The following is a 15,733-nucleotide window of genomic DNA, read 5'->3' on the forward strand; positions in this document are numbered from 1 at the left end:
ATTGGGTTAATTTGTGTGACTTTTAATTCTTTATTGAATCCATGATGTGTATGATGTTATGATGTCAATTGATGCTTGAATTGTGTATACTACTGTGCAAATTGTGTTGTATGTGTGGTTCATTTTCTGAAATTCGTACTGGTATGATTTTGAGGGCATTTGGGATGTATAGAATGCTGTTTTCTGCAGGTTGGGGTTTCTGAAATCGCCGGTTCGCGCCGCGTGCATAGGGTTGGCGCCGCGAACAGGTGGGCAGAATGCCAGGATGTTGTGATACGCACAGGTCGCGCCGCGTACCTGTGTTGGCGCCGCGAAGGCGTAACTTTTTCTCGTTTCGCGTTGCGTACAGGTGTTTGCGCCGCGAATAGCTTGGCAGAGAGCCAAGGATTTTTGGAACGCTCAGTTCGCGCCGCGAACCAAGTTGGCGCCGCGTGCTGTGGATGTTTGGGACTTTTTTAAAAGTTTAACGATGCATAACTTTTTAACTGTTAGTCCGTTTGATGTGCCGTTTCGAGCACAGTGAAGCTAATTAAGCGATTTACACAATAAAATAGTGTTTTGAGTTGTGACTCGATTTTATTTTAAAACACTTGATTTAATTGGTTGCGGTGGTTTATGCTTACAAATGCACTGGTGAATGTTTTGACTATTAACTCGTCTTGGTTGTGATTGATGATTAATATACATGTGTTACTGATGTAAAATGTATATTTGAGATGGTTGAAAAAAAATAGCATAACTATTGTGTGGCTATTGTTATTGCATCGGTTGATGATTATGATTGTTCTGTTGTTTGGTATTGATGATTAGCATGCGGTATGTGATGCATGCATTTCATAATCATGTTGTGGGCTGTATCCCTTATGGTGGTGGGACAGCGGTAGCTAATTCCCATTGTGTGGAATTGGTGAGAGAAGTAGCCGAATCTTTATGGTGGTGGATCGGTGAGATGGGTTATCCCATGTTTGGTACCACGTGCATTTAGTTGCATTGCATTAGGTTGTTGTGTATAATTGTAACATGAATGGAAGTAGTCCAGTGTTATAATTTGTGTGTATTTGGTATGGATGATTGTATCTGATGAATGTTGCTATACTATCTGAATATAATTGAATTTGGGTGAATAATGTATGAATGAAGTTGTATTGTTTATATTCCTATAACATTTGTTAATGCGAATGAAACTCACCCTTACTGTTGTTATTTTTTTCAGATTGAGGAGTAGCTTGTGTACTTGGTGAGGATTAGCTCGTCAAGTAGTTCGTTAGAGTCAGTTGGGTCTGTGTCATGCTCTGGTCGTGTAACACTGGGAACGTTATTTTAGGATTGGTTGATAAATCCTTGTTTTGTCTATGGTTTATGGTTGGATCATGAGTCTCCGACTCTGGATGTTTAATTATTCAGTTGTTAAGAATATTCCGCTGTGTTAACATGATATCTGAATAATTTTTGGTTTATCGTTCCTTTATGGCATGACATGAATCTTTGTTTATTTTATTGGAGTTGTAATACCCTTTTTCATGTTTACTCTGATTTTTGTTAAATTTTCCGCGGGGTCTAGAAGTTACAATAGTGGTATCAGAGCATAGTCGGTCGTTTGAGTCAGAGTCTTAGTGTCGGTTAATCCTTCGTATACGATTAGTGTAAGGTTGACACTGTCAATACTTCTTGTTCTAATGAATATTGTCTGATATTTAGCAGAACAATGGCCGGAAGAGGAGGTAGAAATGACGACGCGATTGCTGAGGCTCTGGGCATGATTGCTGGTGTATTAGGAGGGAATGCCAATGGAGCTGGTATTGGTGCTGACAGGCAGCTGAACAGTTTTTAGAGGAACAATCCTCCGTTGTTCAAAGGCACGCACGATCCCGAAGGCGCTCAGAGGTGGCTGAAGGAGATTGAAAGGATCTTCAGAGTGATCGATTGTGCTGAAAATCTGAAGGTGAGGTATGGGACTCACATGCTGTCTGAAGAAGCTGATGATTGGTGGATGGCTAGTAGAGATCAACTTGAATCTGCAGGTGTAGCGATCACTTGGGCTGTATTCAGGCGAGAATTCCTGAGGAGGTACTTTCCTGAGGATGTTCGGGGCAGGAAAGAAGTTGAGTTTTTGGTGCTGACACAAGGTAACATGACGGTACCGGAATATGCTTCAAAGTTTGTTGAGCTGGCCAAGTACTATGTCCACTATAACAATGATGAAGCGAGCGAATTTTCGAAATGTGTTAAGTTCGAGAATGGTCTCCGTGATGAAATTAAGCAGGGAATCAGGTACCAAAGGATTCGTCGGTTTACAGATTTGGTGGATTGTAGTAGGATCTATGAAGAGGATAACCTCAAGCTGAAGTCATCTCACTCCCGCGAGTTAGTTGACAAGAAAGGGAAGAAGCCTATGGACCGTGGTAAACCATATGGTAGGGGTAATTATAAGGCTGATGGTTGGAAGAAGCCTAGTGGGGGAGACTCTAGTGCTCCTGCTAAGTGCTTTAAGTGTGGGGAACCTGGACATCGTGTTCACGAGTGCAAAAGCGAAGAGAAGAAGTGCTACAGGTATGGTAAAGCAGACCACATTGCTGTTGACTGCAAGGGAATGGCTGTGACTTGTTATAACTGTGGTGAAGAGGGCCATATTAGTCCACAATGTCCTAAGCCAAAGAAGAATCAAGCTGGGGGTAAAGTTTTCGCTTTATCAGGTTCAGAGACTACTCCAGAGGATCGATTGATTAAAGGTACGTGTTTTATCCATGGCACTCCTTTAATTGCAATAATAGATACTGGAGCAACTCACTCGTTTATTTCGTTGGATTGTGCTAAACGTCTGAACTTGGAAATATCTGATATTCATGGAAGTATGATCATTGACACTCCTGCGTCGGGTTCAGTGACTACTTCGTTTGCCTATTTGAACTATCCAATTGATATTTTTGGTAGAGAGTTCGGAATGGAATTAGTGTGCCTTCCGTTGGAACAACTTGATGTCATCCTGGGTATGAATTGGTTGCAATTTAATCGGGTTCATATCAACTGTTTCACGAAGACGGTTATTTTTCCGGAAGATGTCGGTGTTGAGAGTTTAGCAATGACTGCTAGACAAGTGGATGAAGCAATGAAGGACGGGGCTGCCGTGTTTATGTTGATTGCATCCATGGAAGTAAAGAAGAAAGCGGTGAGCAGTGATTTACCGGTAGTATGTGAATTCCCAGAAGTCTTTCCAGAAGATGTAAGAGAGTTACCGCCAGAGAGGGAGGTAGAATTTGCTATTGAGTTAGTTCCTGGAACTAGTCCTGTGTCGATGGCACCGTATCGTATGTCGGCATCTGAGTTAGCAGAGTTGAAGAATCAGCTAGAAGAATTGCTGGAAAAAGAATTCATTCGTCCTAGTGTGTCGCTGTGGGGTGCGCCGGTGTTGTTGGTAAAGAAGAAAGAAGGCTCTATGAGACTGTGTGTGGATTATAGACAGCTGAATAAAGTTACTATCAAGAATCGGTATCCATTACCGAGGATTGATGATTTGATGGATCAATTGGTTGGTGCGACTGTGTTCAGCAAAATTGACTTAAGGTCGGGATATCATCAGATTCGGGTGAAGACGGACGATATTCAGAAAACGGCATTTAGAACAAGGTATGGCCATTACGAGTATACAGTGATGCCATTTGGAGTGACTAATGCGCCAGGTGTTTTCATGGAGTATATGAATAGGATCTTCCATCCTTACCTGGATCAGTTTGTGGTGGTATTTATCGATGATATTCTGATATATTCTAAGAGTGAAGAAGAACATACAGAGCATTTAAGGGTGGTATTAGAACTACTGAAGGAAAAGAAACTTTATGCGAAACTGTCAAAGTGTGAGTTCTGGCTAAGTGAAGTAAGCTTTCTTGGGCATGTAATTTCTAAAGATGGTATTGTCGTTGACCTAACGAAAGTAGAAGCAGTGTCTCAATGGGAAGCTCCGAAGTCAGTTTCCGAAATCCGTAGTTTCCTTGGTCTTGCGGGTTACTATAGAAAGTTCATTGAAGGTTTTTCAAAGTTAGCGTTGTCATTAACTAAGTTGACTAGGAAGGGTCAAGCATTTATCTGGGATTCGAAATGTGAAGAAGGATTCCAAGAGTTGAAGAAGAGGTTGACTAGTGCGCCGATCTTGATTTTGCCGAATCCGGCGGAATCTTTTGTTGTATATTTTGATGCTTCGTTGTTGGGATTAGGAGGTGTACTAATGCAGAATCAACAAGTAGTCGCTTATGCGTCGAGACAACTCAAATTGCATGAGAGAAACTATCCGACTCATGACTTAGAGTTGGCAGCAGTGGTATTTGTGTTGAAATTGTGGAGGCATTATCTTTATGGTTCGAGGTTTGAAGTGTTTAGTGATCACAAGAGCCTGAAGTATCTCTTTGATCAAAAAGAGCTGAATATGAGGCAAAGAAGGTGGTTAGAGTCCCTCAAGGATTATGATTTTGGACTACATTACCATCCGGGTAAAGCAAACGTGGTTGCCGATGCTTTGAGTAGGAAGTATTTGCATATGTCTATGCTTATGGCGAGAGAATTGGATTTAATTGAACAATTCAGAGATTTGAGTTTAGTATGCGAAGGCACTCCTGTCAGTGTTAAGTTGGGTATGCTGAAGCTGACTAGTGGTATTCTGGAAGAGATTCGAGAGGGTCAGAAAGCTGATGTAGAGTTGGTGGATAAGTTGACTCTGATTAACCAAGGCAAGGGAGGTGAATTCAGAATCGACGAGAATGGTATTATAAGGTTTGGTAATCGTGTTTGTGTTCCTAATGTTTCCGAATTGAGGAAGAGTATTCTCGAAGAAGGACATCGTAGTGGATTGAGTATTCATCCTGGTGCTACCAAGATGTATCATGATTTAAAGAAGCTGTTTTGGTGGCCTGGAATGAAAAAGGAAATAGCTGAATTCGTCTATGCTTGTTTGACTTGCCAGAAGTCGAAGATTGAGCATCAGAAACCATATGGAGCTATGCAACCGTTATTTATTCCAGAATGGAAGTGGGATAATATATCTATGGATTTTGTTTCTGGTTTGCCGAAGACGGTGAAGAACTATGAAGCCATTTGGGTTATTGTGGATAGGTTTACAAAGTCTGCTCATTTTATACCAATGAGAATGGATTACCTGATGGAGAGACTTGCTCAATTGTACATTGAGAAGATAGTGAGTTTGCATGGTATTCCTTCGAGTATCGTGTCAGATAGAGATCCAAGGTTTACATCCAAATTTTGGGAAGGTTTGCATAAGGCTTTGGGTACTAAGCTGAGATTGAGTTCTGCTTATCATCCGCAGACAGATGGACAGACAGAAAGAACTATTCAATTGCTAGAAGATTTGTTGCGTGCTTGTGTATTGGAAAAAGGTGGTACTTGGGATAGTTATCTACCCTTGATCGAATTTACCTACAATAATAGTTTTCACTCGAGTATTGGTATGGCTCCGTTTGAAGCTTTGTATGGTCGGAGGTGTAGGACGCCTTTATGTTGGTATGAATCTGGCGAAAGTGCGGTGATTGGACCAGAGATTGTTCAAGAAACGACGGAAAAGATTAAGATGATTCAGGAGAAGATGAAGGCTTCTCAAAGTCGTCAGAAGAGTTATCATGACAAGAGACGGAGAACACTTGAATTTCAAGAAGGAGATCACGTGTTTATGAGAGTTACACCTATGACTGGTATCGGACGAGCTCTAAAGTCAAGGAAGTTGACTCCGTGTTTTATTGGTCCGTTTCAGATTTCAGAAAGAGTAGGAGATGTGGCGTATCACATTGCATTGCCACCGACGCTTGCAAATCTGCATGATGTATTCCATGTGTCGCGGTTGAGGAAATACATTGCTGATCCGTCGCATGTGATCCAAGTGGATGATGTACAGGTAAAGGATAATCTGACAGTTGAAGCTTTGCCTATGAGGATTGAAGATCGGAAGGTGAAACAATTGCGTGGCAAGGAGATAGCGTTGGTCAGAGTAGCTTGGGGAGGACCAGCCGGTGGAAATGTTACATGGGAATTGGAGAGCCAGATGAAGGACTCCTACCCGGAACTCTTTGCCTAAGGTATGTTTTTGAGGACGAAAACTTTTCTAGTGGGGGATGGTTGTAACACCCCATAAATTTCTTTATTTAATTTAATTAATTTTTTTTATTAAATAATAGAATTAATTGAATTATTTGAGAAATATGGATTAATAAGGCTAATGGGCCAGTGTCGCAAGTAGCAATTGGGGGGTGTGTCAGTTGCAAAGCCTTTTTTCTAAAATAAGGTTATATTTTCATAAAATAGAAAAGAGGAGGATTTTGTGAAAAGAGAACCAAAAGGGAGAAGAAAAGAGCTGAACGTGAAATTAGGAGAAGAGCAAGAGTGAAGAGCAAGGGCATCCAAGAATTCGACATCGAGGTAAGGGGGGATTCTTTTCATTAACCTTTATTATGGGTTGTATGAATGATTCAATAGAGTTTGTATGTTAGGATTCTGAATCGAATTGTATGTCGGGTTAGGGGTTGATAGCATAGAATAGATGTGGAATTCGTATCAATTGAGTCATATGATAGGTTTAGGGATTGGGTTAATTTGTGTGACTTTTAATCCTTTATTGAATCCATGATGTGTATGATGTTATGATGTCAATTGATGCTTGAATTGTGTATACTACTGTGCAAATTGTGTTGTATGTGTGGTTCATTTTCTGAAATTCGTACTGGTATGATTTTGAGAGCATTTGGGATGTATAGAATGTTGTTTTCTGCATGTTGGAGTTTCTAAAATCGCCGGTTCGCGCCGCGTGCACAGGGTTGGCACCGCGAACAGGTGGGCAGAATGCCAGGATGTTGTGATACGCACAGGTCACGCCGCGTACCTGTGTTGGCGCCGCGAAGGCGTAACTTTTTCTCGTTTCGTGTCGCGTACAGGTGTTTGCGCCGCGAATAGCTTGGCAGAGAGCCAAGGATTTTTGGAACGCTCAATTCGCGCCGCGAACCAAGTTGGCGCCGCGTGCTGTGGATGTTTGGGACTTTTTTAAAAGTTTAACGATGCATAACTTTTTAACTGTTAGTCCGTTTGATGTGCCGTTTCGAGCACAATGAAGCTAATTAAGCGATTTATGCAATAAAATAGTGTTTTGAGTTGTGACTCGATTTTATTTTAAAACACTTGATTTAATTGGTTGTGATGGTTTATGCGTACAAATGCACTGGTGAATGTTTTGACTATTAACTCGTCTTGATTGTGATTGATGATTAATATACATGTGTTGCTGATGTAAAATGTATATTTGAGATGGTTGAAAAAAAATAGCATAACTATTGTGTGGCTATTGTTATTGCATCGGTTGATGATTATGATTGTTCAGTTGTTTGGTATTGATGATTAGCATGCGGTATGTGATGCATGCATTTCATAATCATGTTGTGGGCTGTATCCCTTATGGTGGTGGGACAGCGGTAGCTAATTCCCATTGTGTGGAATTGGTGAGAGAAGTAGCCGAATCTTTATGGTGGTGGATCGGTGAGATGGGTTATCCCATGTTTGGTACCACGTGCATTTAGTTGCATTGCATTAGGTTGTTGTGTATAATTGTAACATGAATGGAAGTAGTCCAGTGTTATAATTTGTGTGTATTTGGTATGGATGATTGTATCTGATGAATGTTGCTATACTATCTGAATATAATTGAATTTGGGTGAATAATGTATGAATGAAGTTGTATTGTTTATATTCCTATAACATTTGTTAATGCGAATGAAACTCACCCTTACTGTTGTTATTTTTTTCAGATTGAGGAGTAGCTTGTGTACTTGGTGAGGATTAGCTCGTCAAGTAGTTCGTTAGAGTCAGTTGGGTCTGTGTCATGCTCTGGTCGTGTAACACTGGGAACGTTATTTTAGGATTGGTTGATAAATCCTTGTTTTGTCTATGGTTTATGGTTGGATCATGAGTCTCCGACTCTGGATGTTTAATTATTCAGTTGTTAAGAATATTCCGCTGTGTTAACATGATATCTGAATAATTTTTGGTTTATCGTTCCTTTATGGCATGACATGAATCTTTGTTTATTTTATTGGAGTTGTAATACCCTTTTTCATGTTTACTCTGATTTTTGTTAAATTTTCCGCGGGGTCTAGAAGGGTGTTACAATTAACAAGAAGATTGGAGCTTACACGATCCAAAATTCAAGATAAAAGGTAACCCGAGACACTTAGCTTAGGTTTTTATGTCGAATGCATGTGTGTTTTGATGTTGGTTTCTGAAAATTTAGGGTTAGGGTTCTTCAACTTAGGGTTAGATTAACACCTCCTGGATTAATATTAAACAAAAAAATACACCTTCTGCATTTTAGTTAAAAGAAAGAATAATTAATTGTTTTAAATTACATGATTAATTTTAAATAATTGTTATTTGGTTCGATTATGTTTAATACTCGCACTGATTAATAATGTTTCTTCGGATTAAAAATATTCAAATTGATATTAGTAATTGGATATAATTTTTTATGCACACTTAAGGTTTAATTTGTTAATTGTTTTAATCGAATCATACGATTACGATGATTAGCGATAAAAATTAATTTTTGTCAAGCTAATTTATATTACGGTCGATTTATAATTGTTTTAATCAAATCAATTGATTATGATGATTAATAATCAATTATTCAAATTTACTTTAATTAATTTAGTTTATTTAAACTTGTTCTATTTACTAAAGGTTTTAATCAATTCAATTGGTTACGATAATTAGTAATTCTTTACTAATTTGTTAATTATGTTGATCAAATCAATTGATCAATGCGATTAATAAAATTTCAAAATATTAAAAAGGGTTGTATGCCATATAATAAACTTTTAACATCTTCACAAACTGCGAATTACACAAAACTGCGACAATTACCAAACTGTGTATGGTAATTTAAAATACACTTCAACATACAAACTTCAAAGGCATACAACCTCTAAAAAAACACCAACATACCCCGAACTACGTAGACTCTGATCCTCCATAAGGAGGTACGTAGGCACTTGGTAACAAGGCGAGTCCCCTTCCCCAAAATTTCAATAAGGTTAACATTTGCCCTATTTAACTGTCTCTCACCTTTCTTTATTAGCCATAAACCTTTGCCTTAGACAAAACCTTATGAAAGGTTTAAGGGTGCCTAACACCTTCCCTTGACCTGATTATAATAACTTATCCAGATCTCTAAACTTCGTAGGGTTTCCTATTCGCTCTGGAAAAATAGGTGGCGACTCTAAAATCTAAATTTTTAGGGCAGGTTGCTACAGTCATAGAATATTAATTCAAGTGAAATTGTATAAGTAGTAGTGGAAGCATGAAATGAAAGTCCATGAGCTTTTCCTAGACACCAAATAGTGCAAAAATCATATAGATTTTTATTAGTAATAGGAATATTACAAGTACTTAGAACATGTTTAAAAGTCTTATGCTAAGGGTGTCCCACTCGGAAGTTCCAAATTTGATACAAACTAGTGGAAGTAAAAGAGTAAACAACACTAATTTTATTACAATGAATAGGCATAGTTTGCCTAGAGCCTAAGCTAGAGCTAAAAACATTAAGAGTTATAGGAGAAACTTGAGGTACAACTGAGTCCAAGTTGTCAAACTTGTAGAGATCATCATATCCGAGAGAACCTCTTAACAGGACTTTAGAAGTATCATAACATTTCACAAAGCACGAATTATCGTGGAATTTATAGAATACAAAATTATCTTTGGAAAAATGATTGACACTAATAAGATTTTTGTTGGTGGCTGGGATCAATAAAAGATTGTTTAGTTTTAGGGGAGTTTTAAGGTAGTAAGGGGGAGGGAAGATAAGGAACCAAGAGATTTGATAGAAAATCCTTGACGATTCCCATTTTGCACATGGTCTGAGCCTGGAAGAGATATAGCATATGTGAGATTTGTCGGGTCCAAATTTACATAGTGAGTGGCTCCATAATCAGGGTACCAAGCTTGATTGTAGAAGAAACTACTAGCATTTGTGCTTGTGACGAGAGCTTGTGGTCTGGAAGTGTCACACTCTAAACCCTACACATGAATATTTGCATAAATTAATTGTAAATACAACCAAAAAGGATGTCACGTACGTCATAAATACACATCCTGCTCCGTAACACGAGTTTCAACATAATAATTCATAACATATCATTTTATGCACACTTCTAACTTAAAGTATCATCACAATGAAATCATGAACAACTAGATATAGTCTCAATTTTGCAACTTTAATAATCAAGATAAAAGAGTTGTGAAAGGTCAACTCAACAACCAAATACTCAATAAAAGAAAATAGTCTTACGACTTCAACATAAAAAACATAAGGAATAAAAACAATCATTCTCAATCATGGAACAACAACAACACATACACTTGGTCCTTCTTCTGACCGTGTATTCCCCCAACAACATAATCACCAAAATTATATCACGAATATAACAAAACATGTATCATCATTAATAACATTATCACGATAGTAACAGCATAATCACATCATTATCATACGACATTAATATACAACAAAACGTTTAATTAATAAAAAAGATAAATACAATCAAATCATCAACATATTCAGACTCTGGGTATACTACCACTAGATAGGAAATCGTGTCAACTCTCCAACGCTTCAAATGGAATTTTGTTTGACTTACGGTCTAAAAGTTATGATCAAAATACTAGGCAAAGCAATAGATTAATGTTGCAGAACAATCAATTGCTCTGATGTTCTGCCCATTATCCCACGCTTTTGGAAGGAAAGCCAATTGATTGGTCTGTGGTGATAATCAACCGGTCCTGTAATTTTTTCCAAAAACTACTCTTTTAGTGTTACGTATCAATATGGTTCCAATTCTTATTCCTTCCAAACATACCCTAACATCTAATTAGCTTATTTCAGGTTCCTAACACAGTGAATCAAATTACTATCCTAATTTCATCATGTATTCATCAATTATCATCCCCTTTAATTTATACCCCTACTATTGAACTGAATTCCCACCCTTACTTGATTATTCCAGCAACGATGAAAGAATCCTTGATTTCTCCTAAGCCATTCTTCTCCTTCCTCTTGCCCTAGTCTTTCTTTCTTCTCTTCCAACTTTTCACGTACTTAGAGAAAAATCTTCTCTAATTCTTAACTCTCCTATTTATGATAACCACTCTCCAATTGCGATTTTCATCATAGCCACACACCCCAACCACCCAAAAAAAATTAATTATTAATATCTATCAATTAAACAAATCACATTCATAAAAATTTTAAATAATAGATGTAATCTAAATTGGGGGTGTTACAGGCTGCACTAACCTAGCTGTTGTATAAAGAAGGGGGAGGTCATGGAGAACTCATAGGATGCAATGTAGGTGGACAATAGCAAGGATGACTCCAAACATCGGACTTCAAACGTCTAATACCAGCATAAGGTGAAGCGTAGCAATAATTCGCATAAGGATCAGATGCATGACGATAGTAGCAAAAGCTAGCCCGTTGACCTGTCTTGTAGCATATTTGACATTGAACTGACCACCACGTCCTTGAAACCTTCCACTTCAAAAACCTCCTTTTCCACGGAATACACAACGACTTCCAACTCGTGGATTAAACTTATTAGTAATTAGAGTTTCAAGAAAAATTTATGAGAATAGGAAGATTGAGGAGTACCTTGAGTGAGATTAATAGTGACATTCTCAGTAATTTCTTTCTTAGCTTCACCAATACGAGCTTTTTGAGCAAGAAGATGAGCTTCAAGCTCATCAAGAAAAGAGAAATCTAACCTATAGTTCACCGCAATAACAATTTAATTGTATTCAGTAGGTAAGGCTTCGAGGATTAATTCAATCTGATCTCGAAGAATAACATGATCGCCAATGGATATGATAGTGCTCACGATCGTGCGAACACGCGCCAAGAACTCAGAAAATAAATGTGTGCCTTTGGAGAGAGATCCAAGCTTCGATCGTAGTAGTCACGACTTTTTTTTCATCTGTGTTGCAATACGCATGAATTTCCTCCCATACCTACCATAATTGACAAAGAAGAACAAATCAAGGGAGAAGAGCATCAGAAATCGTGGAAAGAAGCCACGTGCACAGTAACACATCTTGTTCTTCCCAAGTGACGTAAGAAAGATTTTTTATTTGCGATTCACGATCCACATTTGTCAAAAACCGCTAAGGGATCTGTGGTGAAACAACATATTTCACCATTCGCATGCCTCGAAGGATACCTTTAACTTGTTGTAGCCATTGATGATTGTTCGATTCGTCCAATTTCACAAAAATCTTCTGTTTAAAGGTAGTAGCAGCAGCAAAAAGCACATTTTCATATGCGGAATTTGCATTTGCATAGGGCGAATATTCCACCATGGAAGACGATGACTGAACCACGCAAGTGAATTCGAAGAAAGATTGCTCTGATGCCAAGTTAGAAGATAGAATCCATAACAAAGAGAGAAAAATGAGAGAAAGATTTAGAGAATAATATTTGCATTGATTGAATCTAGGGTTAATAGCTATTTTGCCCCATGCCATATGGGGCGAATCCAAAAAATAACCCTATAATTTTGCCCCCTCGCTGGATTTGGTCAACAAAATTGATGATATGGCGCTGATGTGTTGAGTTTTTCTATTTATTTATTTATTTAAAGATTACGTGGAAATGTCATGTATACTTTTTCTTTTTTTAATTTTATGTACATGTTTTTTTTTTATTTTCTTAAGTTTAGAAATTGCGAAAGTTTAAAAATTCTAAAATTTTGCAAACAATGGGTGTTGAACCCATGACCATTAGTATGGCAGTAGAAGGCTAAAAGCCCTTAACACTAGGCTATTTGTTTTTCTAGATTAATAGCTTGCAACAAAATCTATATATTACATAATTACTATTTATTTCCCAAATTAATTTTAAATGACAATTATTCAATCATATTTTATATAGTCATTTTTATTTTTAAAATTAATTTATTATTTAAAGTGAAATATATTACTAAAAATATATTAAATAATATAATATTTTAATATACTATTAATTCATGTTAATATATATTTTAAAACATAAAATAATGTATTTTAATATTGAACGTAAATATGATATTTTAATATATTATTTCAGTTTATTAAATAATATAATATTTTAATATACTATAGTTTAATAAAATATTGAATGAAATATAATATTTTAATATATCTTTTCATTTTATTAAATAATATAATATTTTAATATACTATTATTTAATAAAAGATTTAACCTAAAACTAATATAATAAACTGAAAGTAAATAAAATATATTTAAAAAACTGAAATTAAATATTTAAATATTTGAATATATTTATTATATAATAAACAAAATATATTTAATAAACTGAAAGTAAATAAAGTAAATATTTAAATATTTGAATAAATTTATTATATAATAAACAGAATAATCTCTTATGTTGAATAACTCTATTTTTTAATAACAATCTAAATGTAAATAAAACTAATATTAATAAATTGAAAATAAATTAAACTTAAATATATTTTTTAAATAAATATTAAATATTAAAATAATATATTTTTAATACTTTCTTTTTATTTATATTTTTAGTTTATTATCATTTTTTTATTTTTTTATGTTCAGTTTTTAAATAATAAATATTAAAATAATGTTTGTTTAATGAATTTTAATTTTAATTTCAATTTAATTATAATATACTATGTAAAACAACATTTTAATTTTTGGAGTATATGCTATCTACCTATCTAATATTAACGTATTTATTTTGGAATAAATAGTACACATGTAAAATAATACTCATGTAATAAATAATAAATAATACTCATGTATAATAAATAGTACTCATGTATAATAAATAGCAGTTATGCAATATATATTTAAGTGCAAGCTACTCCCTCTGGTCCTTTTTATAAGGAACACTTTGCAAAAAAAAATTGGTCCTTTTTATAAGAAACACTCTTTTAATTTTATCTTTATTAAATGTACAATTCCATTTGTACCCTTATTAAATAAAATCAATACTAATGTATTTCAATGCAAGTGCATTAGTTACCGAAACATATTCCCCATGCAATACTTTGGGGGGAAATTGAAGTCTGGAAATTAAAAGCACACAAACAGTAAGTAACTAAAGCCTTTATATTCACATGTTATGTCTCTTCCATGCATTATTCATGTGTCTCTCACATTATAATGGATATGGAATCTCATAACTCTAATAAAAATGACTTCAAGTCTTACAATGGGAAGCTAAAATATCAAATTGATTTGATCAAGTTTCATGAGATTGAAGATCCATTTGCAATTGAAAGTGAAACTATTGAAGATTCACTTGATGCTACTGCAACTATTGAGGGTTCATTTAATGCTACTGAGATTGTTGAAGAATCAGATATTAAGAGTGAGGAAGAAGATAGGTCAACCATCATTAGAATGAAGAAGAAATTATGTCATGCGAAAGATGAAGGAGTGAAAAACACTTAGAAGGGGGGATTGAATAAGTGTAACTTCTCAAAAAATGGTAGATAAAAATAAAGAACAAAATTATTTTTATCCTGGTTCGTTGTTAACTAACTACTCCAGTCCACCCCTGACAAGGTAATTTAACTCAACTGAGGATTTAACCCACTAATCAAACTGATTACAATGGTTCTCCACTTGGATACCCTCTAAGTCTTCTAGAGTCTACAGATCACAACTTGATCACTCTAGGAAATCCTTTTACAATCAATGTAAAATAAAATGTTACAAGAGTATAACTTGCTTGTAATAAAGCTGTAATCACAAAGTGATATTTCTCTTAAGTTCTAGTTCTTAACACTCACTAAGATATTACAAAGTTGCGAGGTTGAAAATGAAGTTCTTCTTTGCTTTTCACGATTTCAGTTTGACACCGTTTTGGTATATTGCAAGAGAGTTAGTTGCTGCTTCTGAATGAGAAATTCTATATATAGGCGTTGAGAAGAAATGACAGTTGGGAACATTTAATGCTTTGCGTGAATAGTACAACGCTGCATTTAATGTTTCACACTTTTGTCAACTACCTCGAGCCATGCTTTTGCTGCTTTTACTGACTTTGCCTTTTGTAGCTTATAACGTTCCTTTTGTCAGTCAGATATTTGACGTTATAGCCTTTTCATCTTATACTTTATTCTGGACTTAGATTTTGTAGATAACAATGTTTGAATATCAGAGTCTTCAGCTTTGGTGCAGATGCAACTTCTGTCTTCAGACTTGAAGTGCTTTGAGCATGATACCATTAGAGCTTCAGAGCTTTTACTTTTGACTGCCATTTTCTGATGCTTTCCAGATCATGTTCTGATTTTGTAGGACCATCTTCTGATGTCTTGCCAGACCATGTTCTAATGAAGCCATCCAGAACTTCTGGGTCAGTGCTTCTGAACGCTAATTTGTGCATACTCTTTTATACTTTTCCTGAAATATAAAATGTAAAGGATTAGAGTACCACATTGTTTATACAAAATTCATACTTAATGTTATCATCAAATCTAAGAATATTGATCAGAACATTTCTTATTCTAACAAAAGATTCAAAGGAAAATGCAGAGATGGACTCTAGAGACAATTCTCACTCAATTCCTGGTTCCTTGGACAATATTGAAAACCTTCATGAACTTCCCAAAGATGTAGCCAAGGAAGATCATTTCAGCCATGAACGTGAAGCTGTGAAGAATGAGGTTATGAGTATCCTCC

The sequence above is a fragment of the Vicia villosa genome, unplaced genomic scaffold (assembly GCF_029867415.1).
Source record: "Vicia villosa cultivar HV-30 ecotype Madison, WI unplaced genomic scaffold, Vvil1.0 ctg.000334F_1_1_3, whole genome shotgun sequence".
NCBI lineage: Eukaryota > Viridiplantae > Streptophyta > Magnoliopsida > Fabales > Fabaceae > Vicia > Vicia villosa.